Source organism: Pleurodeles waltl, chromosome 5 (assembly GCF_031143425.1).
Source record: "Pleurodeles waltl isolate 20211129_DDA chromosome 5, aPleWal1.hap1.20221129, whole genome shotgun sequence".
Taxonomy (NCBI): domain Eukaryota; kingdom Metazoa; phylum Chordata; class Amphibia; order Caudata; family Salamandridae; genus Pleurodeles; species Pleurodeles waltl.
This window is the reverse complement of record NC_090444.1, coordinates 1322889788-1322915886: the sequence shown is the minus strand read 5'-3', so window position 1 is coordinate 1322915886 and position 26099 is coordinate 1322889788. Positions and strand designations below refer to the sequence as shown.

At 45.7% G+C, this 26099-nt stretch overlaps 1 long non-coding RNA gene and 5 other non-coding genes across 6 annotated transcripts in view; all 6 read right to left on the bottom strand.

Annotated features, from left to right (window-relative positions):
• Positions 1-26099, bottom strand: part of LOC138296449 (uncharacterized) — an 83514-nt gene that overhangs the window by 12482 nt on the left and 44933 nt on the right. The window contains exons 3-6 of the long non-coding RNA XR_011203831.1: positions 22873-22926; positions 20405-20454; positions 18055-18108; positions 15474-15523 (exon numbers count right to left, since the gene is read on the bottom strand). This is a non-coding gene — a long non-coding RNA (uncharacterized lncRNA). The remainder of the gene's footprint in view (positions 1-15473; positions 15524-18054; positions 18109-20404; positions 20455-22872; positions 22927-26099) is intronic.
• LOC138297962 (small nucleolar RNA SNORD50) lies at positions 15103-15170 on the bottom strand. Its single transcript, XR_011204500.1, has one exon. It is a non-coding gene; the product is annotated as a small nucleolar RNA SNORD50 (small nucleolar RNA).
• LOC138297941 (small nucleolar RNA SNORD103/SNORD85) lies at positions 15763-15849 on the bottom strand. The gene has a single exon (XR_011204480.1). It is a non-coding gene; the product is annotated as a small nucleolar RNA SNORD103/SNORD85 (small nucleolar RNA).
• Positions 20034-20101, bottom strand: LOC138297961 (small nucleolar RNA SNORD50). The gene has a single exon (XR_011204499.1). It is a non-coding gene; the product is annotated as a small nucleolar RNA SNORD50 (small nucleolar RNA).
• Positions 20694-20780, bottom strand: LOC138297939 (small nucleolar RNA SNORD103/SNORD85). The gene has a single exon (XR_011204478.1). It is a non-coding gene; the product is annotated as a small nucleolar RNA SNORD103/SNORD85 (small nucleolar RNA).
• Positions 24831-24898, bottom strand: LOC138297959 (small nucleolar RNA SNORD50). The gene has a single exon (XR_011204497.1). It is a non-coding gene; the product is annotated as a small nucleolar RNA SNORD50 (small nucleolar RNA).

Here is a 26099-nt window from a genome sequence, read left to right as displayed (position 1 = left end):
CAGTAATGTTTTCTTACTTACTGAATTACATTGACTGTAATTCCATCGTAATTCTATACGTGATGTGATTCACATTAGTTCAGTTTTAAATGTGCACTTACATATAATTATATTTATATTCACAAACATACGAATATAAAAGCAATAAAATGTGTATGGCAAGAAATCCTGACACAGTTTATGCTATTATTATGGAGAATACGACACGTTAAACAGTAGAAGAAAATGAACCATTAATGACCATACCTCGAGTGTGGTGGTGGGATGTGTAAGAGGCTCACCTTAACGAAATAGATGCCTCAGCACTGCATGTCCCACTGCTGTATCGACCTGGTTTGTCTCCTCTAAACAGTAATGTCTTGTAAATGTGTGTTGGCTGGACCATGTTGCTGCTCTACAGATGCTATGTAGTGGTACACCTGCAAAGAGTGCCGCTGAAGTGGCTACCGATCTTGTAGAGTGGGCTCTCACCTTGGTGTGGAGCGGCTTTCCTGCTTTTGAATGGCAGAATTGAATCGCCAGGCCAATCCATCTTGCTAAAGTTTGTTTGGACACCGCGTGTCCCTTCTTTGTTCCGCCGAACGCTACAAATAATTGATCCGACTGGCGGATGGCGTGAGTTTTCTGTAGATAAAACTTTAAACATCTTTTAATATCGAGAGAATGTAATGTTCTTTCCGCCACTGTTTGCGGATTTGGAAAAAAGGTTTTTAAGATGACTGGTTCATTTAAATGAAATGTTGAGGGAACTTTCGGAATGAATTTAGGATTTGTCCGCAGGATGACACCTGAGTTTGTAAACTGGAGGAACGGCTGTTTGATGGTGAAAGCCTGAATGTCACTGACTCTCTTTGCCGAAGTAAGAGCTAACAGTAACGCTGTTTTCCATGCCAGGAATTTTAGGTCAGCCTTGTGGATCGGCTCAAAAGGAGCTTTCATGAGTTGCATCAACACAACATTCAATGACCATAGAGGCGGGGGTTTCCTAATTGGCGGGAAGACCCGAAAAAGGCCCTTCATAAATTGTTTGACAATTCTTGTGGAACACAAAGAGAGTCTATCTGGTGATCTGCGGTATCTGGAGATTGCTGCCAGATGTACCCGTATGGAAGAATATGCAAGTCCTGATTTTGCCAGGAGCAGGAGATATGGAAGTATCTGTTCCGGAGTAGAAGATAAAGGATGTATATTTTCCGCTGCACACCAAACACAAAACCGTTTCCATTTAAGTCTATAGGTTTTGTTGGTAGTGTCAGCTCTAGCTTTTGCTAAGATGTCTCTACACTCTGGGGAGATTTTGAGATTTAAGTATTCATTGTGTTCAGGAGCCAAGCCGACAAATGAAGAGACGACGGATGTGGGTGTGTGACTTGTCCCTGGTGCATCGTTAAAAGAGTCGGACTCTGTCTGAGTGGTAGATGTGGTCGTTCGGAGAGCATGAGGAGCTCCGTATACCATATTTGTCTGGGCCATCTGGGAGCTATGAGTAGAAGTCGACACCCCTCCGTCTTCATTTTTCTGATGACTCTCGGAATGAGCGGGATCGGAGGAAAAGCGTAGGCATAAACTCCTGACCATCTCATCGAAAACGCATTCCCCCACGAATCTTTTTGGGGAAGCCAACTTGCGTAGAACTGGCATTTCTTGTTCTCGAGAGTGGCAAATAGGTCTAAGTTTGGTTTGCCCCATAATAGAAACAGGCCATTGAGAGTTTTCTGGTCTAGCTCCCACTCGTGATAAGGAATTACTGTCCTGCTCAAGGTGTCTGCTAGAACATTGATCTGTCCTGGCACATGCTCCGCTTTTAGTGAAATATTGTGTTTGATGGCCCATGTCCAAATTTGTTGGGCTAGCTGCGAGAGTTGTAGGGACCTTGTGCCTCCTTGCTTGTTTAGATAAAACATGCTGGTCATGTTGTCCGTCCGGATTAAGACGCTTGAACATTGTATCTTTGGCAAGAAAGCTTTTAGAGCTAAGTGTATTGCTTTGAGTTCTAGATAATTGATGTGGAGCTGGCTCTCTTGCTGATTCCAGATTCCGCTGATTTGCAGGTCCTGGCAATGTGCACCCCATCCTTCGAGAGAGGCATCCGTTGTTACTATGTAACTTGGTGTTTGAAGAAGAAAAGACAGCCCTTTTGAGAAATTGGTTGGAGTCGCCCACCACCTCATAGTGTTCTTCATTAGAGGCGTTATGCGAATCTTGTCTTCGAAGGAGCCGAGGACCTGTGTCCATTGTATGTCCAATTGCTCTTGTAGGGGTCGCATATGGAGCCTGCAATCTGGGACTAGCGGAATGCACGATGATATCATTCCGAGCAATGATTTGTAGATGCGGACTGAAACGAACTTTTTTCTGGATAGGTTGTTTGCCAACGAGGTCAACTTTTGTTTCCTCTCGTGTGATGGGTACGCTTTGCTGCGTACTGTGTCCAAAATTGCTCCCAAGAAACTCAATTCTTGTTTGGGGTATATCTGAGTGTAGGAAGTTGGCTCTGTATGTGCTATTTCAAAGTAAGGAATAGCATGCACAGAGTCCAAGGGTTCCCCTTAGAGGTAAAATAGTGGTAAAAATAGATAATACTAATGCTCTATTTTGTGGTAGTGTGGTCGAGCAGTAGGCTTATCCAAGGAGTAGTGTTAAGCATTTGTTGTACATACACATAGACAATAAATGAGGTACACACACTCAGAGACAAATCCAGCCAATAGGTTTTTATATAGAAAAATATCTTTTCTTAGTTTATTTTAAGAACCACAGGTTCAAATTCTACATGTAATATCTCATTCGAAAGGTATTGCAGGTAAGTACTTTAGGAACTTCAAATCATCAAAATTGCATGTATACTTTTCAAGTTATTCACAAATAGCTGTTTTAAAAGTGGACACTTAGTGCAATTTTCACAGTTCCTAGGGGAGGTAAGTATTTGTTAGTTTTACCAGGTAAGTTAGGCACTTACAGGGCTTAGTTCTTGGTCCAAGGTAGCCCACCGTTGGGGGTTCAGAGCAACCCCAAAGTCACCACACCAGCAGCTCAGGGCCGGTCAGGTGCAGAGTTCAAAGTGGTGCCCAAAACACATAGGCTAGAATGGAGAGAAGGGGGTGCCCCGGTTCCGGTCTGCTTGCAGGTGGGTACCCGCGTCTTCGGAGGGCAGACCAGGGGGGTTTTGTAGGGCACCGGGGGGGACACAAGTCCACACAGAAATTTCACCCTCAGCAGCGCGGGGGCGGCCGGGTGCAGTGTAGAAACAAGCGTCGGGTTTGTAATGGAAGTCAATGGGAGATCTAGGGATCTCTTCAGCGCTGCAGGCAGGCAAGGGGGGGGTTCCTCGGGGAAACCTCCACTTGGGCAAGGGAGAGGGACTCCTGGGGGTCACTCCTCCAGTGAAAGTCCGGTCCTTCAGGTCCTGGGGGCTGCGGGTGCAGGGTCTCTCCCAGGTGTCGGGACTTTGGTTTCAAAGAGTCGCGGTCAGGGGAAGCCTCGGGATTCCCTCTGCAGGCGGCGCTGTGGGGGCTCAGGGGGGACAGGTTTTTGTACTCACAGTCTTAGAGTAGTCCTGGGGTCCCTCCTGAGGTGTTGGATCGCCACCAGCCGAGTCGGGGTCGCCGGGTGCAGTGTTGCAAGTCTCACGCTTCTTGCGGGGAGCTTGCAGGGTTCTTTAAAGCTGCTGGAAACAAAGTTGCAGCTTTTCTTGGAGCAGGTCCGCTGTCCTCGGGAGTTTCTTGTCTTTTCGAAGCAGGGGCAGTCCTCAGAGGATGTCGAGGTCGCTGGTCCCTTTGGAAGGCGTCGCTGGAGCAGGATCTTTGGAAGGCAGGAGACAGGCCGGTGAGTTTCTGGAGCCAAGGCAGTTGTCGTCTTCTGGTCTTCCGCTGCAGGGGTTTTCAGCTGGGCAGTCCTTCTTCTTGTAGTTGCAGGAATCTAATTTTCTAGGGTTCAGGGTAGCCCTTAAATACAAAATTTAAGGGCGTGTTTAGGTCTGGGGGGTTAGTAGCCAATGGCTACTAGCCCTGAGGGTGGGTACACCCTCTTTGTGCCTCCTCCCAAGGGGAGGGGGTCACAATCCTAACCCTATTGGGGGAATCCTCCATCTGCAAGATGGAGGATTTCTAAAAGTTAGAGTCACTTCAGCTCAGGACACCTTAGGGGCTGTCCTGACTGGCCAGTGACTCCTCCTTGTTGCTTTCTTTGTTCCCTCCAGCCTTGCCGCCAAAAGTGGGGGCCGTGGCCGGAGGGGGCGGGCAACTCCACTAAGCTGGAGTGCCCTGCTGGGCTGTGACAAAGGGGTGAGCCTTTGAGGCTCACCGCCAGGTGTTACAGCTCCTGCCTGGGGGAGGTGTTAGCATCTCCACCCAGTGCAGGCTTTGTTACTGGCCTCAGAGTGACAAAGGCACTCTCCCCATGGGGCCAGCAACATGTCTCTAGTGTGGCAGGCTGCTGGAACTAGTCAGCCTACACAGATAGTCGGTTAAGTTTCAGGGGGCACCTCTAAGGTGCCCTCTGGGGTGTATTTTGCAATAAAATGTACACTGGCATCAGTGTGCATTTATTGTGCTGAGAAGTTTGATACCAAACTTCCCAGTTTTCAGTGTAGCCATTATGGTGCTGTGGAGTTCGTGTTTGACAGACTCCCAGACCATATACTCTTATGGCTACCCTGCACTTACAATGTCTAAGGTTTTGTTTAGACACTGTAGGGGTACCATGCTCATGCACTGGTACCCTCACCTATGGTATAGTGCACCCTGCCTTAGGGCTGTAAGGCCTGCTAGAGGGGTGTCTTACCTATACTGCATAGGCAGTGAGAGGCTGGCATGGCACCCTGAGGGGAGTGCCATGTCGACTTACTCATTTTGTTCTCACTAGCACACACAGGCTTGTAAGCAGTGTGTCTGTGCTGAGTGAGGGGTCTCTAGGGTGGCATAAGACATGCTGCAGCCCTTAGAGACCTTTCTTGGCATCAGGGCCCTTGGTACTAGAAGTACCAGTTACAAGGGACTTATCTGAATGCCAGGGTGTGCCAATTGTGGATACAATGGTACATTTTAGGTGAAGGAACACTGGTGCTGGGGCCTGGTTAGCAGGGTCCCAGCACACTTCTCAGTCAAGTCAGCATCAGTATCAGGCAAAAAGTGGGGGGTAACTGCAACAGGGAGCCATTTCTTTACACAAGCCCCCCCCAGCCCACAGGCCAGGAGACTCAGCCCAAGCAGGGAGAGTCTTCCTAGTCTGTCAGGCGAGGAAGAGTAGGAGAAATAGGCTGGTTAGTTGCAGGGCCTACTCTGCCTTACATCCTTCTGTTCAGGTCATTCCCTTTGGGGAACTGACCTACTTCCACAGTGATAGGACCTAGTCTGAATTGCCTCTTGTCTGCCTCTTCAATGTCTCCACCCATTCTTTCTATTTTGGTCTTAGAGGTATCCACCTCTGCTAACCTTATCTTGTCCAGGGTTACCCCTAGCTTACCCAGAGAGGTTACCCAGAGCTGGAGTAACCCCACCATGACCAATAGGGTCAGGGGGCCTAACTTGCTATTTGGCATGGGGTCAGACCACCATGCTAAGGATAGTGCAGCCATAAAGGCTAACACCCAGCAGAGGCCACTGACAGCTGTCAGTGCCCAGAACCACACCTTTAGCGCTTCACCTAAAAGGGAAGGGGCTAAGTTACAGGCTTCTTTGGGTTCAGGTTGCCTGTCTGCTGTATTAGAGTGGGGGGTTACCACATCTTGTAGTAAACACCCTTCTTCCACTCTTTCTTCTGTTAGCTGAGGAGCCACCCACTCAGGTTTAACAGTTGCCTGACTAGCCAGGACTTCTTGTGGGTCAGGTTGGACTTTATCAGGGCCATTTTTGGAGTTCTCCCCTACTGGAGCAGAATCTCCTTGGCTTGCTGTAACCTTGGCTAAAGGTTGTCCACCCTTCCTACTCTGTTTTCTTTTCTTCTTCTTCTGGGGCCTGCTTGCATTTACTGCAGAGGCAGGACTTCCAGAATCCTTGGGAGAGGACTGGCACTGGACCAGTTTCTCTCTTGGGCTCTGACTAACCTCTGGGTAGTCATTTCCAAGGAGACAATCAAGGGGGAGGTCTGTACTGACTACTACCCTTCTCCAGCTAAGAGTGCCACCCACTTCTATGGGCACTAAAGCCACAGGCCTCTTAGTGACCCTGTCTAGGCTAACTCTTACCCTGGCAGTCTCACCTGAGATGTACTGGTTTGAGAGCACCAGCCTGTCATGCACAATAGTGTGACTGGCACAAGTGTCTCTCAGGGCAGTGGTTGGGATTCCATTCACCAGTAGGTGGTGGAAGTGTCTACTTCCCTCTGGAATCTCCAACTCACCTGTTGGGCCCTGTTTCCAGTTGAAGGCTATGAAGACCTCCTCATCTGAGGAGTCATCTCCCATGGCTACACTGGTTACCCCTGGAATTTTGTTCTGGGGTTTGTTTTTGGGACAAGAAGTGTCCTTGGTGTGGTGCCCAAACTGTTTACAGTTGTGGCACCATGCCTTAGTGGCATCCCAGTTCTTACCCTGGTACCCACCTTTGTTTTGGGTTGTGTCTTGGGGCCCACCCACCTGTTCTGGTTTTTGGGGGCCTACAGAGGACTCTTTTTCTTTGTTTCTAGTGTCACCCACTTTCTCCTGGGGAGTTTTTGTAACCCCTTTCTTTTGGTCACCCCCAGTGGAAGTTTTGGTTACCCTAGTCTTGACCCAGTGGTCTGCCTTCTTTCCCAATTCTTGGGGAGAAATTGGACCTAGGTCTACCAGATACTGATGCAACTTATCATTGAAGCAGTTACTTAAAATGTGTTCTTTCATAAACAAATTATAAAGCCCAACATAGTCACACACTTCATTTCCAGTTAACCAACCATCTAGTGTTTTTACTGAGTAGTCTACAAAATCAACCCAGGTCTGGCTCGAGGATTTTTGAGCCCCCCTGAATCTAATTCTATACTCCTCAGTGGAGAATCCAAAGCCCTCAATCAGGGTACCCTTCATGAGGTCATAAGATTCTGCATCTTTTCCAGAGAGTGTGAGGAGTCTATCCCTACACTTTCCAGTGAACATTTCCCAAAGGAGAGCACCCCAGTGAGATCTGTTTACTTTTCTGGTTACACAAGCCCTCTCAAAAGCTGTGAACCATTTGGTGATGTCATCACCATCTTCATATTTTGTTACAATCCCTTTGGGGATTTTTAGGATGTCAGGAGAATCTCTGACCCTATTTAAGTTGCTGCCACCATCGATGGGACCTAGGCCCATCTCTTTTCTTTCCCTTTCTATGGCTAGGAGCTGCTTTTCCAAAGCCAATCTTTTGACCATCCTGGCTAACAGGGGGTCATCTTCACTGGAGTTATCCTCAGTGATTTCAGAGGGGTTGGTCTCTCCTGTGAGGGAACCAGCATCTCTGACTATTATTTTTGGAGTCAGGGTTTGAGGGACCCTGTTCTCCCTAGATAGGACTGGTAGGGGGGAATTTTCCTCCAAGTCACTATCCTCTTCCTCTGAGTTGCCACCCTCAGAGGGGTTGGCCTTTTCAAACTCTGCCAAAAGCTCCTGGAGCTGTATTTTGGTAGGTTTGGGGCCCATTGTTATTTTCTTTATTTTACAGAGTGACCTTAGCTCCCTCATCTTAAGATGGAGGTAAGGTGTGGTGTCGAGTTCCACCACAGTCACATCTGTGCTAGACATTTTGCTTCTAAAAGTTGGAATATTTTTTAAGAATCTACAACTAGTTCTAGGTTCTAATTCAAACTTTTACCAAACTTTTAAACTCTAAAAGAAATGCTAAACAGGATCTAACACAAGGCCCTAGCAGGTCTTTTAAGAATTTAGAAAACTTTTCAAATTGCAAAAATCAATTTCTAATGACAATTTTGGAATTTGTCGTGTGATCAGGTATTGGCTGAGTAGTCCAGCAAATGCAAAGTCTTGTACCCCACCGCTGATCCACCAATGTAGGAAGTTGGCTCTGTATGTGCTATTTCAAAGTAAGGAATAGCATGCACAGAGTCCAAGGGTTCCCCTTAGAGGTAAAATAGTGGTAAAAATAGATAATACTAATGCTCTATTTTGTGGTAGTGTGGTCGAGCAGTAGGCTTATCCAAGGAGTAGTGTTAAGCATTTGTTGTACATACACATAGACAATAAATGAGGTACACACACTCAGAGACAAATCCAGCCAATAGGTTTTTATATAGAAAAATATCTTTTCTTAGTTTATTTTAAGAACCACAGGTTCAAATTCTACATGTAATATCTCATTCGAAAGGTATTGCAGGTAAGTACTTTAGGAACTTCAAATCATCAAAATTGCATGTATACTTTTCAAGTTATTCACAAATAGCTGTTTTAAAAGTGGACACTTAGTGCAATTTTCACAGTTCCTAGGGGAGGTAAGTATTTGTTAGTTTTACCAGGTAAGTTAGGCACTTACAGGGCTTAGTTCTTGGTCCAAGGTAGCCCACCGTTGGGGGTTCAGAGCAACCCCAAAGTCACCACACCAGCAGCTCAGGGCCGGTCAGGTGCAGAGTTCAAAGTGGTGCCCAAAACACATAGGCTAGAATGGAGAGAAGGGGGTGCCCCGGTTCCGGTCTGCTTGCAGGTGGGTACCCGCGTCTTCGGAGGGCAGACCAGGGGGGTTTTGTAGGGCACCGGGGGGGACACAAGTCCACACAGAAATTTCACCCTCAGCAGCGCGGGGGCGGCCGGGTGCAGTGTAGAAACAAGCGTCGGGTTTGTAATGGAAGTCAATGGGAGATCTAGGGATCTCTTCAGCGCTGCAGGCAGGCAAGGGGGGGGTTCCTCGGGGAAACCTCCACTTGGGCAAGGGAGAGGGACTCCTGGGGGTCACTCCTCCAGTGAAAGTCCGGTCCTTCAGGTCCTGGGGGCTGCGGGTGCAGGGTCTCTCCCAGGTGTCGGGACTTTGGTTTCAAAGAGTCGCGGTCAGGGGAAGCCTCGGGATTCCCTCTGCAGGCGGCGCTGTGGGGGCTCAGGGGGGACAGGTTTTTGTACTCACAGTCTTAGAGTAGTCCTGGGGTCCCTCCTGAGGTGTTGGATCGCCACCAGCCGAGTCGGGGTCGCCGGGTGCAGTGTTGCAAGTCTCACGCTTCTTGCGGGGAGCTTGCAGGGTTCTTTAAAGCTGCTGGAAACAAAGTTGCAGCTTTTCTTGGAGCAGGTCCGCTGTCCTCGGGAGTTTCTTGTCTTTTCGAAGCAGGGGCAGTCCTCAGAGGATGTCGAGGTCGCTGGTCCCTTTGGAAGGCGTCGCTGGAGCAGGATCTTTGGAAGGCAGGAGACAGGCCGGTGAGTTTCTGGAGCCAAGGCAGTTGTCGTCTTCTGGTCTTCCGCTGCAGGGGTTTTCAGCTGGGCAGTCCTTCTTCTTGTAGTTGCAGGAATCTAATTTTCTAGGGTTCAGGGTAGCCCTTAAATACAAAATTTAAGGGCGTGTTTAGGTCTGGGGGGTTAGTAGCCAATGGCTACTAGCCCTGAGGGTGGGTACACCCTCTTTGTGCCTCCTCCCAAGGGGAGGGGGTCACAATCCTAACCCTATTGGGGGAATCCTCCATCTGCAAGATGGAGGATTTCTAAAAGTTAGAGTCACTTCAGCTCAGGACACCTTAGGGGCTGTCCTGACTGGCCAGTGACTCCTCCTTGTTGCTTTCTTTGTTCCCTCCAGCCTTGCCGCCAAAAGTGGGGGCCGTGGCCGGAGGGGGCGGGCAACTCCACTAAGCTGGAGTGCCCTGCTGGGCTGTGACAAAGGGGTGAGCCTTTGAGGCTCACCGCCAGGTGTTACAGCTCCTGCCTGGGGGAGGTGTTAGCATCTCCACCCAGTGCAGGCTTTGTTACTGGCCTCAGAGTGACAAAGGCACTCTCCCCATGGGGCCAGCAACATGTCTCTAGTGTGGCAGGCTGCTGGAACTAGTCAGCCTACACAGATAGTCGGTTAAGTTTCAGGGGGCACCTCTAAGGTGCCCTCTGGGGTGTATTTTGCAATAAAATGTACACTGGCATCAGTGTGCATTTATTGTGCTGAGAAGTTTGATACCAAACTTCCCAGTTTTCAGTGTAGCCATTATGGTGCTGTGGAGTTCGTGTTTGACAGACTCCCAGACCATATACTCTTATGGCTACCCTGCACTTACAATGTCTAAGGTTTTGTTTAGACACTGTAGGGGTACCATGCTCATGCACTGGTACCCTCACCTATGGTATAGTGCACCCTGCCTTAGGGCTGTAAGGCCTGCTAGAGGGGTGTCTTACCTATACTGCATAGGCAGTGAGAGGCTGGCATGGCACCCTGAGGGGAGTGCCATGTCGACTTACTCATTTTGTTCTCACTAGCACACACAGGCTTGTAAGCAGTGTGTCTGTGCTGAGTGAGGGGTCTCTAGGGTGGCATAAGACATGCTGCAGCCCTTAGAGACCTTTCTTGGCATCAGGGCCCTTGGTACTAGAAGTACCAGTTACAAGGGACTTATCTGAATGCCAGGGTGTGCCAATTGTGGATACAATGGTACATTTTAGGTGAAGGAACACTGGTGCTGGGGCCTGGTTAGCAGGGTCCCAGCACACTTCTCAGTCAAGTCAGCATCAGTATCAGGCAAAAAGTGGGGGGTAACTGCAACAGGGAGCCATTTCTTTACACTGAGATTTCTGGTAGTTGACTACAAACCCCAGGCTGTGTAACAAATGAAGGCAATAGGAAATATGATTTGTTACTTGGTATTTTGAGGGTGCCTTTATAAGCCAGTCGTCCAGGTAAGGGAAGACCTGGATACCTGCCTGGCGAAGATGTGCTGCTACTGGAGCTAGCATTTTTGTGAAGATTCTGGGGGCTGATTTGAGACCGAATGGTAGAACCCGGAATTGGAGGTGCATACTTCCTACCCTGAACCTTAAAAATTTGCGATGGTTGCGATATATGGGGATATGAAAATAAGCATCCTGGAGGTCTAGGGATGCCATCCAATCGCCCGTGTTTAAGAGACGCAGGACATCCTGCAACGTTACCATCCTGAACGATTGTTTCTTTAGAAACTTGTTTAGTGCTCTCAAGTCCAGGATGGGGCGCCAGTCTCCTGAGGGTTTCTTGAGAAGGAAAAACCGGGAATAGAATCCCTTGTTCCTTTGAGATAAAGGGACTGGTTCTATTGCTCCTTTTGTTAGCATTATCCTTACTTCCCTGAGAAGTTGGCTCAACCTCAGAGGCGGTGTACCCGATGGAGGGACACTCGGTGGTGTTTGGATGAATTCCAGAGTATGACCTCTGGTCACCACATCTAGTACCCATCTGTCCGATGTTATAGCCTTCCACTTGGGGAAATAAGAATTGATGCGACCTCCGACCTTCAATATTGATTGGGGAGGTGTTGAGATTATCCGCTGGTCATTGCTTTCTGCCTCTATCTCTTGCTCGGGCAGCTCCTCTTCCTCTAGCCGGATGTTTGTAAGCTGCGGCTGGTGGTAATCGATAATGCTGCTGTTGTTGATGGTGCTGATGTCCTGGTCCTGTGGAGGAAGATGTATATTGTGACCTGTATTGTTGGTATCCACCTCGAAATGAGTAATTACCTCTACCCCTTGCTCCACGAAAAGGTAGTTTTTTATATTGCAGGGTACCTAGGGATTTTGCCGTATCGGTATCCGTCTTGATAGCCTGCAGCATATCATCGACATGTTTGCCAAACAAACTCTCTCCATCGAAGGGCATGTCGAGAACACGAGTCTGGACTTCTGGTCTGAATGAAGTAGCTTTAAGCCACCCTTGTCTGCGCAGGACTGCTGCTCCAGCTAATTGTCGAAAGCCAGTGAGGGAAATATCTATTGCACTGTCTATTATCTCTGCGGAAACCCTTTCTCCCTCCTGCAAGACCTTTTTAGCTTCCACCTTGATATCTTCTGGCAGTGAATCTACAAAAACGGACATGTCTGCCCACATCTGCCGATCGTACCTTCCCAGGATGGCGAGGGAATTTGCCGCCTTGACCGTTACTGCAGCAACCGAGGAGAATTTCTTACCGATATTGTCTAGTCTCCTTCCCTCTTTGTCTGGGGGAGACGCAATAGGTGTAGAGGGGTTTTTGGATCGTCGTTGAGCCGCCTGTGATATAACCGAGTCAGGTTTCGGTTGTGAGACTAAACAGGCCGGAGAATCATCTGGGGCCTTGTATTTTTTCTCTAGCCTTGGCATTTGTGAAGGCACTGTTGCCGGGTTTTTCATAGCCTTCAAACCCTCCTGCCACAAGAAATCCACAATAGGTATGGCTCTTACAGATCTCTTTGATGGCTCTTTAAAGTCATACAAAAAACACTCAGTTTCATGGGAAACAATTTCCAGACCAAAACGTTTCGCCGCTCTCTCTATGATATTATGGAAACCTCCTATGTCTTCTGGAGGAGAATCCACTGGAGCTGCTGGAGGTGGAGATGGTGTGGGAACGAGATAGTCGTCCCATTCACTAGCCGCTGAATCTGCTAGCTCGCCCTCTTCCCTTTCGTCGTCCGACGAGAGGTAAGCTTCCGGAGCTTGGCTAGTTACAGGTCTACTAGCCTGTGGCGTTTCGGAAACATTAGTAGTTTGAGCTTGCTGGTAACTCTGAGGTCTAGGTGGCGTGGACTGAGTTGACGGTGGGAACCTTTTATAGTAGTCCTTCAACATATGTTGTAAATCTGTCACTAATATGCTAGGCATAGCTAGAGGCGATGGTTGGTTTGCCTGTGGATAAGATGTTGAAGCATAACTATGCTGGTAATGTTGATCCTCTTCTTCATCAAACTCTTGACATTTGACATTTAGTTGGGACGGGCTACTAGCTGCCCCGAACATGCCTTGAACGTCATCATCCTCATCGTCTAAAAGATGTTGCGGTGGGTATGGCAGCACCTTACTTGGTGATGTATGCATCGGCAAAATGTCAGATGGCTTGTCCCCTATATTAATAAGGGAAAGGGGTAAGAATCTGGTGGAGTCCTCATGATGGTATGAGGAATGAGCTGGTGAAATGTCCAAAGGTTTGTAAACTGTTAATGCTGTGGTGATCGTAGGATCCATCGTCGACGGTTCCCTCGTCGACGGTTCCCTCGTCGACGGCTCCCTCGTCGACGGCTCCCTCGTCGACGGTACTGTCGTCAACTGTACTGTCGTCGACGGGTCTCTCGTCGACGGGTCTCTCGTCGACGCTTCCGTCCATGACTGCGTCTTTTCCTTAGTCGACGGTCCCTTCGTCGACGGGTATTTTAGCGACGACGGTCACTTCGCCGACGTAGTTTGCGTAGATGGGAGTGCCCTGGATGATTTGTGAACCCAGGAGGCCTCCGCTGTCGACGATGTGGTTGCCGACGAAGCTCTTTTGAAGATTTTTGCAGTAATAATCGTCGTCGATGACAAAGGCGACGACGTCATAATCATCGGTGAGGATGGTGTTGTGAACGTCGACGATACCGTGGTCGCTGTTACCGTCGACACTGTCGTCGACGGGGCGGTCGTCGACGGTTGTTTTTTCACCAAAAAGAGTTTTTCTGACTCTTTTTGTGGTGACAGAGACAGGGATGGTTTCTTTGAGGTGCTTTTCCGGTGTAACGGCGTAGTAGGTTCTGAATGAACCTTTTTTGGTCCATGTTTAACTGCCTCTTCAGTTAAGACTTGTTTAGTCTTTTTGTGCATTTTTGTTGGTGGTTCATTCGCACCTCTATCTCTCTCACCTGTTCTTTTCTGAGGGCGAGAAGTTTGTGGTGACTCTTCGCTGTCTGATGAAGGATGCTCTAAGGCTTTCTGTTTTTGCAGCCATAAGAGAAGTCTACCCTCTCGGTCTTTGAGGGTTTTTTGACTAAAGGTGCGACAGATTTTGCAGTCTCTCACCTTATGGTCTGGATGAAGGCAGTAAATACACTTCTTGTGGGGGTCATCAATATGTAGTCTCTTCTTCCCACAGTTGTCACAGTCTCTGAACAGACCCTTCTTTGCCTTTTCAGACATAGTAAAGTTGTAACTAGTTTCCTGAGAGAAAAAACAATCTTCAGTCAGAAAATAGGAAAAAAACTGAGCAGAGCTCAGGGAGACTCCCTTCACACGACGTGCGGTAGAAAATCTGAGGGAATTCAGCCTCTGTTGGGAGTGTTTGGGAGGGGCTGAATCCTGATTGGTTGATACTCAAGTTTGGGTCTTTTCACAAAACAAAGTGGATAGACTGTAAAATACCTTATGAGGCCTACTTGGGCCTACTGGTTTTATTTTTACTGACTTACTGCTTTTTATATATTTAAATTTACCGTGGGGCTCCCACCTCGACGACGGGGATGATTCAAGCATGTGAATCTATGAAAGATCCAATGCTGGAGAAAGTGTACTTATCATCATCCACTTTCCAAAATACCAGAAATGTTAGACACGATGAGTGATGCCAGGTATGTTACAACAATACACGTATTAATGCAGCACATCATTCAGAGACACTTGACGCCAATTCTCAAAACTTGACTACCTTGGTTACACCATTTGGTGCTTATAAATATTTGCATATATCATTCTGAGTCAAATTCGAGATTACTATTTTTCAAAAGTTAATACTGCAGCCAATTTAAAATCTGCACCCAGTAAAAGCTTTCAGGACCATAACTGAATTCATGCCAAAAGGGCAGAGGAATACAATAGATGGGGTGCTGAAAGATAGTAGTATGACTGTGACAAGACAGAACTGCAAGTTCTTGAGGTCTTACTAGGGGCATTTTGGCCATTAGATTTGGTGGTTTGGTGATAGCATTAACTGACGCATCTTGTACGTCTGACAAAGATCAACGGAATTGTTCTTAGGAATTAATGTCTATGATTTGAGATTTGGGACAAATGTTTGGGTTAACCACCACAGTATACGAGCTTGGCAAATGAAACAACAAGAGCCATTTGATAATCAATAAGCTTCTACATGTGGTCAATACAAACGGAACGCTGTAGCAATTGTTGCTGCATAAAGTGCGTCAACCTTTAAAAGCACACTTTAGGTCTAATCACTGCCCTAGTCACAAGAACCACCATATCTGATCTTTATGAGAACTCCACTTAGTTGCAATCGGTAAGCAATAGCCATGTGTGCAAAGCCAAACAGATTTCAGGAGTCAGATCTGTATGAATTCTCCTCATGAAGTCAGCTTCGGGATTGCCTCATCTTTACTCAGACTGACGCTAGCCTTTACACCACATGTACAGGAGCGTAGTCCACCTTTTTCGATCAGACAGTGAACCTGTGCTTCCTAAAAGCAGTATAGACAAATCAGTCTTTCAAATACGGAGCATATCCAACAAAATACTGACCAGAAAAGTTCCCCCAAAATAAAGAGTTAAGCTATGGCACACATATAGTTTCCAAAGCATGGAGATCCAAGCCTTAAGAAAGCTATGTGAGAAGCACACCACATTGCACAATAAAATACATTTAAGCAACAAAATATAAATGGCCAGCTTGAAAAGGTTGCTTACCTTTCGGAAAAGTAGCTAAGACAACAGCAGCCTTCTTTGGGCCATCATTCCTAAATGAGAAGACAGTATTTTAGGCACCATTTAGTAGATGAGTTGAAAGAAACAGTAAATACTCATCACCCTTGCAAATCCCTACCTCACTGGCGCTGGAAACTAAAGCAAATCTGAACAGACTGAAAGAGGAGAAGAGCACAAACGTCTCTCCTTTTGCCCCACTCAGGAAGCTCTACTTGCAAATACACCTATAGTAGCTTCTAGGTATACCTGCAATATGTTGTACGGGCCCCTGTCCAGCTCAGGGTCATTGAGTACATGGTAGGTTTCTCATTATCGAACATTCGCTCTCAGTGAGGGCAAGTGTATCATCATCGCCAGACGGGCCCATAGTGGCAGCAATCAATGGGTGATAGGGAACGAGGATGGAGGAGCACAACACATGACCGAGAAACATGAATGGGCATGGCTTAAGACATTGCCACTTCAATCCTGTAAGTCACAAAGGAACAACTGAAAGGTAGACGCAACGAGCAAAGTAAGAATAAATATAGGGGGCACTGACAAATAGTTAAGTCACACTACTCATTTGCCTGAGGGCGCGAAGGCTGGGGGAAAGGAATAGCAGAGTGAAGAATTAAGGAGAGGAACAGAAAGCTTACTAGATAAAAGAGCACAACTTAGAGGCGGTACATTTGAAAAATATAGCCTACAAGTTAAACATGAAAACTCACAATTACTGTGCACACTCTGCGACTGACTGCAATCTAAAAGTATCATCAGTGAAAGATGGAGCAGAGCACCTGATGGTTTTATATGCAAAAAAACGGACAGGTCATTAAGTCGACCAGTCAAACAACTAGAGAGATCACAATATTAAGGGAAGCCCCATGCCCGTGCGGACAGCCAATCACTGCTCGAGGTTCAAAATTATGTTTTCTTTCTACAAGTTTTATCTTCAACTGCGACACAAACCAGCCACATACGGCGACGATCCTGGGTGTGGCATTTTGCCTCTTAGTCTTCTCCCCCTTCTAAAGGGGTGGTGTATGGAATCTGGCTGGACCATGAGCCAGATAACAGAGAGGTTATGTCGCAGGGGTTACATGGGAGCCCCATGGTAGGCCTTGTAGCCTCCATGCCGAAAAAGGGTCTGGTGCAGGGGTGGAAATAAGGGTGCATTCCTTACATTCTTCACTCTGTCTTTCCTACCCAGTCAGTGATCTGGTTCCCTGGTATGGACTTTGGTGCAGCACAATTCAATGGAGACGTAACACAGTATTTAGTTTTGCGTCGAACGGCTGATACTCGTTAGTGGGCTATTAGCGGAAGAGGAAAGCTCTAAATCACACAATTCATCCTACTGCCTAGAGGGGATTGAGTCTGCAGTTTAGTGAGCATAATTCCCCTTGTCTGCAGTTTTGTTGAACAAGAGCAGAGGAAAGAGGAAAGCTCTAAATCACACAATTCATCCTACTGCCTAGAGGGGATTGAGTCTGCAGTTTAGTGAGCATATTTCCCCTTGTCTGCAAACAGTTTTGTTGAACAAGAGCAAATTATTGTATTCTTCTGTGGTGGTAGTATGGCTTTACAGGTTACCATTTACTTTTGGAGTTTGCATTGATGTGCTCGTCGGAAGCCCAGAACTTCTCACTTCCTAAAAGATGAGTATGTTATAGATTCCGGCTGGGGCCATTAGTTGCAGCCTGGATCCCAACTGGTGGCAGTATTCAGACAGGCTCTTGACAATTAAAAGCAAACTACTTCACACACCCATCACAAAACTGTTCAAGATTTCTTTCTGAATAATCGATTTGCTTGTAGGTATAAATCACCACATCCTTTCTGCGATGAATATCAGCGGATTTGAGCCTGTTGTGTAAAGTTGGGAGAAAAGTGGCCAACCGAAGAACCAGTTCCAGAGAACGAGAAAAAGTACATCAAGTGCAGCGGGCGGCAGACAGGACACCTGCAGTGCAACAGAGGGGAGCGTCACAGGCAGGAAGGCTGTGGATATCTAACATACTGCTCGAGTGAGGACAGCCAGAGCAATAAAGTGCTGATCAGTCGAGGTCAGGCACACACATCACAGCATGCGAACATTGGGGCTGACCTACAATACAAAGTATGCAGTTGCACCTAGAAGCAAGGTCAGAAAATTCAGTGGTCCTTTTTTGTTTACACGCTAAATCGTAGACACAAAAACGTCCAATGTTCTAAAAGACGAGTGATAACTTATACTGGTACAACAAGACTAGCATGCAATTACAGCTTACTGAATTAAATGCTATGGGGACCCAAGAAATGAAGAGCACTGGGACTAGTTTTGTGGAAGTTGCAAACTGGTGTCAGAGTTATTTTCACAAAGTGCAATGAAAAGCTAAAGAGAAACTGTGGGGCTTAACCATGGCAGCGCTGCGGAGTGCGCAACCACCTAGTGCAATTTTCCACCATGCAGACAAAACAAAATAAGCGAAAACAATAGCACAGAGCTTTCAAACATCACTTGGTAGACATTGATAGAAAGCGATTTGAAGTACCGTTTAATTCCCTGGGTTCTGAGGGACAAAGAAATGCAATCACTTACTGGAAATTGAGCCAAAATCAGCTGAATTTGGCAAGTGGCAGGAGTACACTGGAGCTGTGAATCAAGAGAAATAGCAATTTAAATAGGACCACGTTTCAAAGTAATAGCCCACAGCTTCTAGTAGAAACAAGGGAAGCAGGAATCTAATGACAAATATATGGCTGTACTAAGGATTTCCAGCTGATACACAGTGAAACTGGAATCTGCATAGACCGATATGTCAGAGGCCAAATTGAGACTAATGCTCAATCAAAAAATGTTCATGAAAGATCGCTCTGTGGCCAAAATCCAAACCTGAAGAAAAATATTACAACAGCCAAGCGGTTCGAGAAGTTAATGTAACCTGCTCGGGGGTTCGCAAGAAAAAGCATAATTGATTCACGCTACTGTCAATGTTGTGTGTAAAGAGAAATAAGGTCTTATGCAATGGAAGGGAGAAAGGGAGCTATCTGTTTAAAATGTGGTTCAAGGACATGAGGTAAGCTATTCTGATTGTCCAGCAGTGGGAAAGGAGTGCAAAATACTGGCCACTTTTAAAAGTGTGTTTAGGGAACATGATAGCACAGTGAGATTAAGTCACAGAAAGGAGAAAATAAATGATGTGAATAAAGGAGTATCACAATGGATGTTAGCAGCAGATAAAGAGGTATAACTGATTCAGCTTTACCGTCAACTATTTTATCTCAATGCATGTTTAAAGAATTTCTGATGAATGTGCCATTGAAGACCGCCTATATTAAGTGTGTAGCGTTTGCTGAGTACTACATCAATATTTAGGGCTAGTATGAAGACCACTTAGGAGATTAAGGACAGGGGCAGTTACACAATAATGTATCTGACAACACACACCTAATTACGTGGGTTGATTAGGGACCACACTGACACCACGTACAGAAACAAAGTGTTGCTGGTGGAGCAGATAAATGCCTCTGCCAGTGAAATATATTTTGAAATGTTTTGGAGATGTTTTCTATGACAAAGTTCTTTGTATAAAAGGTTTTGAGCACACATTTTGCAGAAAGGTGCCATCCTGTTGAACACAAGAGATGTGCAACTCAATCTTAGGGGTGAAATGAGGGAGCTTTTGGGTGATGTGTGACCAAGAGATTATTAAGCCTGTTGCTGTATCACAGTTGATTTCTGCTGCCTTAGTGAAGGCGAAAAGAGGAGTGGGTTCACTGGCACTCACTGAACAAGAATAGTGTAGTTATCATCATCCACTTTCCAAAATACCAGAAATGTTAGACACGATGAGTGATGCCAGGTATGTTACAACAATACACGTATTAATGCAGCACATCATTCAGAGACACTTGACGCCAATTCTCAAAACTTGACTACCTTTGTTACACCATTTGGTGCTTATAAATATTTGCATATATCATTCTGAATCACATTCGAGATTACTATTTTTCAAAAGTTAATACTGCAGCCAATTTAAAATCTCCACCCAGTAAAAGCTTTCAGGACCATAACTGAATTCATGCCAAAAGGGCAGAGGAATACAATAGAATATTAGCAAGAGTGCATGGGGTGCTGAAAGATAGTAGTATGACTGTGACAAGACAGAACTGCAAGTTCTTGAGGTCTTACTAGGGGCATTTTGGCCATTAGATTTGGTGGTTTGGTGATAGCATTAACTGACGCATCTTGTACGTCTGACAAAGATCAACGGAATTGTTCTTAGGAATTAATGTCTATGATTTGAGATTTGGGACAAATGTTTGGGTTAACCACCACAGTATACGAGCTTGGCAAATGAAACAACAAGAGCCATTTGATAATCAATAAGCTTCTACATGTGGTCAATACAAACGGAACGCTGTAGCAATTGTTGCTGCATAAAGTGCGTCAACCTTTAAAAGCACACTTTAGGTCTAATCACTGCCCTAGTCACAAGAACCACCATATCTGATCTTTATGAGAACTCCACTTAGTTGCAATCGGTAAGCAATAGCCATGTGTGCAAAGCCAAACAGATTTCAGGAGTCAGATCTGTATGAATTCTCCTCATGAAGTCAGCTTCGGGATTGCCTCATCTTTACTCAGACTGACGCTAGCTTTTACACCACATGTACAGGAGCGTAGTCCACCTTTTTCGATCAGACAGTGAACCTGTGCTTCCTAAAAGCAGTATAGACAAATCAGTCTTTCAAATACGGAGCATATCCAACAAAATACTGACCAGAAAAGTTCCCCCAAAATAAAGAGTTAAGCTATGGCACACATATAGTTTCCAAAGCATGGAGATCCAAGCCTTACGAAAGCTATGTGAGAAGCACACCACATTGCACAATAAAATACATTTAAGCAACAAAATATAAATGGCCAGCTTGAAAAGGTTGCTTACCTTTCGGAAAAGTAGCTAAGACAACAGCAGCCTTCTTTGGGCCATCATTTCTAAATGAGAAGACAGTATTTTAGGCACCATTTAGTAGATGAGTTGAAAGAAACAGTAAATACTCATCACCCTTGCAAATCCCTACCTCACTGGCGCTGGAAACTAAAGCAAATCTGAACAGACTGAAAGAGGAGAAGAGCACAAACGTCTCTCCTTTTGCCCCACTCAGGAAGCTCTACTTGCAAATACACCTATAGTAGCTTCTAGGTATACCTGCAATATGTTGTACGGGCCCCTGTCCAGCTCAGGGTCATTGAGTACATGGTAGGTTTCTCATTATCGAACATTCGCTCTCAGTGAGGGCAAGTGTATCATCATCGCCAGACGGGCCCATAGTGGCAGCAATCAATGGGTGATAGGGAACGAGGATGGAGGAGCACAACACATGACCGAGAAACATGAATGGGCATGGCTTAAGACATTGCCACTTCAATCCTGTAAGTCACAAAGGAACAACTGAAAGGTAGACGCAACGAGCAAAGTAAGAATAAATATAGGGGGCACTGACAAATAGTTAAGTCACACTACTCATTTGCCTGAGGGCGCGAAGGCTGGGGGAAAGGAATAGCAGAGTGAAGAATTAAGGAGAGGAACAGAAAGCTTACTAGATAAAAGAGCACAACTTAGAGGCGGTACATTTGAAAAATATAACCTACAAGTTAAACATGAAAACTCACAATTACTGTGCACACTCTGCGACTGACTGCAATCTAAAAGTATCATCAGTGAAAGATGGAGCAGAGCACCTGATGGTTTTATATGCAAAAAAACGGACAGGTCATTAAGTCGACCAGTCAAACAACTAGAGAGACCACAATATTAAGGGATGCCCCATGCCCGTGCGGACAGCCAATCACTGCTCGAGGTTCAAAATTATGTTTTCTTTCTACAAGTTTTATCTTCAACTGCGACACAAACCAGCCACATACGGCGACGATCCTGGGTGTGGCATTTTGCCTCTTAGTCTTCTCCCCCTTCTAAAGGGGTGGTGTATGGAATCTGGCTGGACCATGAGCCAGATAACAGAGAGGTTATGTCGCAGGGGTTACATGGGAGCCCCATGGTAGGCCTTGTAGCCTCCATGCCGAAAAAGGGTCTGGTGCAGGGGTGGAAATAAGGGTGCATTCCTTACATTCTTCACTCTGTCTTTCCTACCAAGTCAGTGATCTGATTCCCTGGTATGGACTTTGGTGCAGCACAATTCAATGGAGACGTAAAACAGTATTTAGTTTTGCGTCGAAAGGCTGATACTCGTTAGTGAGGTATTAGCAGAAGAGGAAAGCTCTAAATCACACAATTCATCCTACTGCCTAGAGGGGATTGAGTCTGCAGTTTAGTGAGCATATTTCCCCTTGTCTGCAAACAGTTTTGTTGAACAAGAGCAAATTATTGTATTCTTCTGTGGCGGTAGTATGGCTTTACAGGTTACCATTTACTTTTGGAGTTTGCATTGATGTGCTCGTCGGAATCCCAGAACTTCTCACTTCCTAAAAGATGAGTATGTTATAGATTCCGGCTGGGGCCATTAGTTGCAGCCTGGATCCCAACTGGTGGCAGTATTCGCACAGGCTCTTGACAATTACAAGCAAACTACTTCACACACCCATCACAAAACTGTTCAAGATTTCTTTCTGAATAATCGATTTGCTTGTAGGTGTAAATCACCACATCCTTTCTGCGATGAATATCAGCGGATTTGAGCCTGTTGTGTAAAGTTGGGAGAAAAGTGGCCAACCGAAGAACCAGTTCCAGAGAACGAGAAAAAGTACATCAAGTGCAGCGGGCGGCAGACAGGACACCTGCAGTCCAACAGAGGGGAGCGTCACAGGCAGGAAGGCTGTGGATATCTAACATACTGCTCGAGTGAGGACAGCCAGAGCAATAAAGTGCTGATCAGTCGAGGTCAGGCACACACATCACAGCATGCGAACATTGGGGCTGACCTACAATACAAAGTATGCAGTTGCACCAAGAAGCAAGGTCAGAAAATTCAGTGGTCCTTTTTTGTTTACACGCTAAATCGTAGACACAAAAACGTCCAATGTTCTAAAAGACGAGTGATAACTTATACTGGCACAACAAGACTAGCATGCAATTACGGCTTACTGAATTAAATGCTATGGGGACACAATAAATGAATACCACTGGGACTAGTTTTGTGGAAGTTGCAAACTAGTGTCAGTTATTTTCACAAAGTGCAATGAAAAGCTAAAGAGAAACTGTGGGGCTTAACCATGGCAGCGCTGCAGAGTGCGGAACCACCTAGTGGAAATTTCCACCATGCAGGCAAAAAAAAAACTAAGCGAAAACAATAGCACAGAGCTTTCAAACATCTCTTGGTAGCCATTGATGGAAAGCGATTTGAAGCACGGTTTAATTCCCTGGGTGCTGAGGGACAAAGAAATATGATCACTTACTGGAATTTGAGCCAAAATCAGCTGAATTTGACAAGTGGCAGGAGTACACTGGAGCTGTGAATCAAAAGAAATAGCAATTTAATAGGACCAAGTTTCAAAGTAACAGTTCACAGCTTTAAGTAAAAACAAGGGAAGTATGAATCTAATGACAAATATATGGCTGCACTAAGGATTTCCAGCTGATACACAGTGAAACTGGAATCTGCATAGACCGATATGTCAGAGGCCAAATTAAGACTAATGCTCATTCGAAAAATGTTCATGAAAGATTGCTCTGCGGCCAAAATCCAAACCTGAAGAAAATATTACAACAGCCAAGCAGTTCGAGAAGTTAAGGTAACCTGCTCGGGCTTTCGCAAGAAAGAGCATAATTGATTCACGCTACTGTCAATGTTGTGTGTAAAGGGAAATAAGGTCTTATGCAATGGAAGGGAGAAAGGGAGCTATCTGTTTAAAATGTGGTTCAAGGACATGAGGTAAGCTATTCTGATTGTCCAGCAGTGGGAAAGGAGTGCAAAATATTGGCCACTTTTAAAAGTGCGTTTAGGGAACATGATAGCACAGTGAGATTAAGTCACAGAAAGGAGAAAATAAATGATGTGAATAAAGGAGTATCACGATGGATGTTAGCAGCAGATAAAGAGGTATTACTGATTCAGCTTTACCGTCAACTATTTTATCTCAATGCATGTTCAAAGAATTTCTGATGAATGTGCAGTTGAAGACCGCCTATCTCAAGTGTGTAGCCCTTTCTGAGTACTACATCAATATTTAGGGCTAATATGAAGACCACTTAGGAGATTAGGGACAGGGGCAGTTACACAAAAATGGATCTAACAACACACACCTAATTAGGTGGTTTGATTAGGGACCACACTGACACCACGTACAGAAACAAAGTGTTGCTGGTGGAGCAGATAGATGCCTCTGGCAGTGAAATATATTTTGAAATGTTTTGGAGATGTTTTCTATGTCAACGTTGGTTGTATAAAAGGTTTTGAGCACACATTTTGCAGAAAGGTGCTATCCTGTCTAACACAAAAGATGTGCAACTTAATCTTAAGGGTGAGTCGAGGGAGCTTTTGGGTGATGTGTGAACAAGAGATTATGAAGTCTGTTGCTGTATCACAGATGATTTCTGCTGCCTTAGTGAAGGTGAAAAGAGGAGTGGGTTAATTGGTACTCACTAAAGAAGAATAGTGTTACTTATCTCATCCACTTTCCAAAATACCGGAAATGTTAGACACGGTAAGTGATGCCAGGTATTTTACAACAATACATATATTAATGCAGCACATCATCAAGAGACACTTGAAGCCAATTCTCAAAACTTGACTACCTTTATTACACCATTTGGTGCTTATAAATATTTGCATATATTATTCTGAGTCAAATTTGTGATTATTATTTTTCAAAAGCTAATACTGCAGCCAATTTAAAATCTCCAGCCAGTAAAAGCATTCAGGACGATAACTGAATTCATGCCAAAAGTGCAGAGGAATACAACAAGATGTTAGAAGAGTGCTTCGGGTGCTGAAAGATAGTTGTATGACTGCGGCAAGACGTCTTACTAGGAGCATTTTGGCCATTAGATTTGGCGGTTTGATGACAGCATTACCTGACGCAGCTTGTACGGCTGACATAGATCAACTGAATATTTCTCAGGAATGATTGTCTATGATTTGAAATTTGGGACAAATGCTTGAGTTAACTACCATAAGTATATGAGCTTGGCATATAAAACAACAGGGGCCATTTGATAATCAATAAGCTTCTACATGTGGTCAATACAAAAGGAACATTGTAGCAATTGTTGCTGCATAAAGTGTGTCAACCTTTAAAAGCACACTTTAGGTCTAATCACTGCCCTATTCACAAGAACCACCATAACTGATCTTTATGAGAACTCCATTTAGTTGCAATCGGTAAGCAATAGCCATGTGTGCAAAGCCAAACAGATTTCAGGAGACAGATCTGTATGAATTCTCCTCATGAAGTCAGCTTCGGGATTGTCTCATCATTACTCAGACTGACGCTAGCTTTTACACCACATGTACAGGAGCGTAGTCCACCTTTTTCGATCAGACAGTGAATGTAGGAAGTTGGCTCTGTATGTGCTATTTCAAAGTAAGGAATAGCATGCACAGAGTCCAAGGGTTCCCCTTAGAGGTAAAATAGTGGTAAAAATAGATAATACTAATGCTCTATTTTGTGGTAGTGTGGTCGAGCAGTAGGCTTATCCAAGGAGTAGTGTTAAGCATTTGTTGTACATACACATAGACAATAAATGAGGTACACACACTCAGAGACAAATCCAGCCAATAGGTTTTTATATAGAAAAATATCTTTTCTTAGTTTATTTTAAGAACCACAGGTTCAAATTCTACATGTAATAGCTCATTCGAAAGGTATTGCAGGTAAGTACTTTAGGAACTTCAAATCATCAAAATTGCATGTATACTTTTCAAGTTATTCACAAATAGCTGTTTTAAAAGTGGACACTTAGTGCAATTTTCACAGTTCCTAGGGGAGGTAAGTATTTGTTAGTTTTACCAGGTAAGTAAGACACTTACAGGGTTCAGTTCTTGGTCCAAGGTAGCCCACCGTTGGGGGTTCAGAGCAACCCCAAAGTCACCACACCAGCAGCTCAGGGCCGGTCAGGTGCAGAGTTCAAAGTGGTGCCCAAAACACCTAGGCTAGAATGGAGAGAAGGGGGTGCCCCGGTTCCGGTCTGCTTGCAGGTAAGTACCCGCGTCTTCGGAGGGCAGACCAGGGGGGTTTTGTAGGGCACCGGGGGGGACACAAGTCCACACAGAAATTTCACCCTCAGCGGCGCGGGGGCGGCCGGGTGCAGTGTAGAAACAAGCGTCGGGTTCGCAATGTTAGTCTATGAGAGATCTCGGGATCTCTTCAGCGCTGCAGGCAGGCAAGGGGGGGGTTCCTCGGGGAAACCTCCACTTGGGCAAGGGAGAGGGACTCCTGGGGGTCGCTTCTCCAGTGAAAGTCCGGTCCTTCAGGTCCTGGGGGCTGCGGGTGCAGGGTCTCTCCCAGGCGTCGGGACTTTAGATTCAAAGAGTCGCGGTCAGGGGAAGCCTCGGGATTCCCTCTGCAGGCGGCGCTGTGGGGGCTCAGGGGGGACAGGTTTTGGTACTCACAGTATCAGAGTAGTCCTGGGGTCCCTCCTGAGGGGTTGGATCGCCACCAGCCGAGTCGGGGTCGCCGGGTGC